The sequence below is a fragment of the Sinocyclocheilus grahami genome, unplaced genomic scaffold, assembly GCF_001515645.1.
Source record: "Sinocyclocheilus grahami isolate Dianchi unplaced genomic scaffold, SAMN03320097.WGS_v1.1 scaffold2558.1, whole genome shotgun sequence".
Taxonomy (NCBI): domain Eukaryota; kingdom Metazoa; phylum Chordata; class Actinopteri; order Cypriniformes; family Cyprinidae; genus Sinocyclocheilus; species Sinocyclocheilus grahami.
The window spans coordinates 31,013-36,130 of NW_015507737.1; the positions used below are offsets into that span (position 1 = coordinate 31,013).

The 5,118-nt window shown below is 40.7% G+C and overlaps 1 pseudogene; it reads right to left on the bottom strand.

The window, feature by feature from the left end:
• The window catches only part of LOC107575302 (uncharacterized), a 19,794-nt pseudogene extending 18,360 nt beyond the window's left edge, over positions 1-1,434 (bottom strand).
• Between the last annotated feature and the right edge of the window lie 3,684 nt (positions 1,435-5,118).

Consider the following 5,118-nt stretch of genomic DNA (forward strand, 5'->3'; position numbering starts at 1 on the left):
AGTGAAAAATCGGGCTAAAATCGTGCAGTGTGAACTCGGCATAAGTGTGCTGTCGAAGACTTTTCCCAGGCTCTTAACCGGCTTCTCAGTGATTGACGGAATTTGTACTCCTCCGAGGGAGAAATGGAACTTATCGGTTACGTTTCCCTTCCTCACCACAAGGGATCTGGACGTAGCTGGCTTAAAGTCCATTACTGATGAGGCGTAGGCCTCGGAGGATCCATCTGCAGCCTGGTACGTATGTCGTGGTTACCGGCAGATCATCCATAAAAGCTCTGATAGGGGGCTGTCACACACCTGAACGGGTAAGTGGGCCTCTGCATTCCACCTCTGCTGACTTAACTAGCATATTCATAGCTAAAGCGAACAAGATCACTGATATAGTACACTCAAATTAAAGCAGCTGTAATAGTTCAAAATGAGATCCCTGATTCTGTCTGGAACATGATGTCCGATCAGTGAGGTTTCCACCAGCTTGTGCGGGATTGATCCATAAGCGTTGGCAAGGTCGAGCCACAGCACTGCCAGGTCCCCGTCACCTTCTCGAGCCTCCCGGATTAGCTGGGTGACAACTCCTGTGTGCTCCATACAGCCTGGAACTTTCTGGATCCCACCTTTCTGAACAGCGGTATGAATGTATTCGTTCTGCAGGAGAAACTCCATCATGCGTCGGGCAACGATACTGAAAAATATCTTCCCATCCACGCTGAGGAGTGAGACGACCCTGAACTGCTCAATGTTACTTGAGTTCTCTGGAATCCAGACACCCTCTGCATGTCTCCACTGCTTCGCCCCTTTTCCCCTCCTCCAGATGGCTTTGATGATTTTCCATAGGCGCTGAAGGAGTTTGGGACACCTCTTGTAGACCGCATAGGGCACTCCACTTGGACCTGGTGCTGAGTTCGTCCTAGCTGCTTTGACAACCTCCTGAACCTCTCTCAGGGTTGGGTCCTTGAGGTTAAAATCCACACTGGGTTCCGGTGGGGTTATTAGCGTGCTACACTGTCCAAGTTCCTGATCTCTTGTTCTATCGCTGTAATTGGTGCTGAGGTACTTAGCAACTTCGTCTTGAGTGCAGGTGAGTCGACCGCTACACTTCTGCCCGAGGAGTCTCCTGGTGAATCCGAAAGGATTTGTGACAAATTCTGCCCATCTGCGTGTCCTCTCCTTGCCCCTCTTTCTGTGTCACTCAGCTCGATGGGTGGTAGTAAGCTTACTCCTTACGATGTTCCGGAGCTCAGCCAGGGCAGCTTTATCCTCCTCATTTGCCTGCTTAAACTGCCTTCTAAGCACACGGAGCTCCTGCCGCAGCTGTCGAATCTTCTCCTGCCAACGATTTGGTCCCGAAGTACCACTAGATGGACACTGCTCCTTCAGGCCAAATCTCTCAGCAGCTATGTTGATAGTTATTGAGCACATTGTTTGCAGCCTCCGGTCAGCATCCCCTCTGGCTGTTACTTGGAGAATCTTGTCCACATCCTCATCAAACTGGTGCCACTAATTTTCCTTATTAGCGGCGGGCCACTTAACCTGACGATGTTCTGAAAGCCTGGCTTGGAAATGATCTAGTGGTGCGTGGAGGGTCTAGGCACTATGGGGTGACCGGGCCAGGCTCCTCCTGCGTCTCACCGGGTACTTGACCTGTGAGTTGCATCACTTGTGTACCAGACAAGCACTTCATTCTGGCCTGGTGGATCTTAAGGTCATGCAGGTTTTTGCAGACTTTACCACATTTACTTACTTTACTTTACTTTACTTTTAGTCATTTAGCAGATGCTTTTATCCAAAGCGACTTACAAATAAGAAAAAGTAATTAAAACTAAAGCTAAAACTCTATAAATACTATATATATACACACATTTAAGAAAATAAAAGAAATTAAATAAAAATGACAAATGCATACAACAACATTTCAAAACTAAAACATTTAAATGAAAACAAAAAATAAATAAATAAAACTAAAAACAATTCAAAAATATTAAAAGAACAAAAGGTATGAGTATAATAATGATTCTAACATAACACTAAGCCAAACACCAAAAAACAACTACATATGTGTATGTACAGCCACACACATATACATATACATGTACATATGTATAAATACATTAAATATATATATATATATTATTTCATTTCCATTTTGAATGTTGAAGTACTGAAATAACTCAAATTAAATGAAAGTAAAACTTAATAAAAAGCCTATATAGACATAATAAAAAAACTAATAAAATGACAACATTACTACAACTGTAACTAAAACTAAAATAGATAACTAATACAAATCAAAGTACATTAGTTCATCAGTAATCCTACAAAAATAACACTGAGGCAAACACACATGCTAAAATAACAACTTACTGACACATAGTAAGAAATAGATTAAAAAAAACTGAAACAAAAGTGGAAAGAGGAGAGATAAAAAGCAATACTTATGTCCTTCGCCGGTGTCCTGCCCGGTGGAGTCGCCCGGTAGAGTCGATGGTCTTTACACTCTTCAGTCTTCACACGACCGCAGCCGCGGTAAACTAAGCTTCTTTTTAATTCGTTTAACAAAACTCAAATTGAATTCAGCTGGACACACTTTCCTGTTTATCCCAACAAATGGCCAAGCAAAGCGCACGACACTGACAAGGTACGCGATACAGTACGAGACCAAACGCCATTTCAGCACGTCTCCACACAGTAAACAAAAACAAGCGTTTCCTAGCAACAACAACTGCGCTAAACACTGAGATAAGAAATAAATACACTTACAAGCTGCTTTTAACTTCTGCTGATTGACTGCTTCTCACAAAGACTATTTCTTTACACTGTTTTGCTGGCGCTTGAACACACTTTCCTGTTTATCCCAACAAATGGCCAAGCAAAGCGCACGACACTGACAAGGTACGAAAAACGAAATACAAGAAGTGTAGCCTACATGATGGGCCTGTTGATAGTGGGATGAATGATTTAGAAGGCCAATATGGCCAAAATCTTATATCAGGGCTTAAGTAATTTAATATCACCCTAATTGTATGTAGGGTTGGCCCGACTGTGGCCCACCCAATGAGAAGTTGGTCATTTTAATTTATTAAACGATAATAATAAACGTCTTATTTTACTATAACTTTATATATATAGTTTAAAAATATTAAATGCGAGTTTTCATGGTCAATTACAGGCAGTTTCTTCATTGTCCCTCTTAGGTGCATACCATACGATTGATGATGATTGGTCTTTCTGTTAGTCCCACCCATAATGTTATGTTGCGACGTAAGGATATAATTGTAAAATATGCACGTTTGGGGAGCTGAATTTGAAAAAAGCAAAACAAACATAAATCAGATCAATTCTTTAAAAAGTATATATAGTATATCCCAATTGAAACAATGTCTTAGCACTGACTCCGAACTGTCTAACTTACGAATGAAACCAGACCACCGGGTGATGGATTTATAGATCGGAAACTTCAGAGCCAAGCGTGTTTTAAGCATCATATTAGCATATCATATTAGTGTTTGATTCGATAAATAGATGCGTCCTTTGAGAAAATAAACATAAACGTTGTGCTAGAGTTTCTCCACAACAAACTGCCTAAACTGCCAGCTGCACACATTTTGCGAATTGACAGAGACACTTAAAGGGGTCATATGACGTTGCTAAAAAGAACATTATTTGGTGCAATGCAATGTGTTTAGGCGGTTTAAGGTTCAAAAAACATTATTTTCCACATACTGTACATTATTGTTGCTCCTTTATGCCCCGCCTTTCTGAAACGCGTCGATTTTTACAAAGCTCATCGGTCTGAAAAGTGAGGTGTACGCTGATTGGCCAGCTATCCAGTGCATTGTGATTGGCCGAATGCCTCAAGCGTATGACGGAAATGTTACGCCCCTTACCATACTGTGATGCCGTGTCCCGGCGCGATGACACAAATCCAATAAAACCCATTACAAACGAGGCATTTGTTGCATCCAGTGGGGACATTACTGATTATAATAACTTATACTGTCTTTTTACACATTGCGTTGCATATCGTGCCTCCTAAACATAAAATCATGTTGTGATCGGAGAAACGACAAACAACAAGTGCTACTCTACACTGCTCAAAACTCGCGTTTGAATCATCAGTGGCAAATTCTTTCAATATGAAAACGTACTTACAGGCTGTGAGTCAGAAGCGCCAGACTATCCTTGCAAAGTTGGAACTGCCCCACTTTATAGAAACAGCCTTTCTATGTAGACGGCATTGTAGGCTACTTTCCCAGGTTCAGGAAACAGTCCTCTGTAAAATGCGCTGCACACATCTGAATATTTGGGCTGAACTGTTCTGGAACAGTGTTGTAAATACAACTTAACTACTGATTTCTAGTTGTGTCCTCTTTTGGAAGGCCAAACAAAGTATTTTCGCTTTCACACCGAAACACACAGCGTCTCCACGACAAGGCGACAATACTACAGTGAGAATAAAAGTTACGCCTTCTTTCTTTGTGTAAACATTTGGGCGGTGTTATGCAAATCTTCCCACACAGTGACGTAGACATGTGGGGGCGTGTTTAACTTTTATAAAGAATATCTCTTTGGGTTTGAGACTTTAGGGATCTTATCTATGCACGAACAACTTGTAACACTGCAAAGAGAAAGGAAAACTTGAAATCGCATCATATGACCCCTTTAATTATGAAATCATCTCCAGCTCTGTTGTCTCAGACTGAGGTAATGCTTTACAATAAACTTTTTTTAGTTAAGAGCTGTTAATGCACTAACATTAACAAGTAGCAATACATTTTTTACAACATTTATTATATTTGTTAACGTTAGGTAATAAAAATACAACTGCTCGTTGTTATTTTTGTTAGTATGAATGTTAACATATACTTTTAATTTTAATAATGCATGTAATGAGCAGTCCACTGAATGACAAGTTGAAGAACCCATGTGCAGTTTATTCAAAATAATCCAAACATCCAAACATGATCCAAACAAAGACTTGATTTGATAATAATAAACCAGACTTGAACAGACTTGACTTGAACAGACTTGACGTAGCATGAACAGACTAGACTCACGGCCAGCAGGTACATACATTCAATACTTGACAAAAACAATGGCACTATGGGTCACATGACAAGA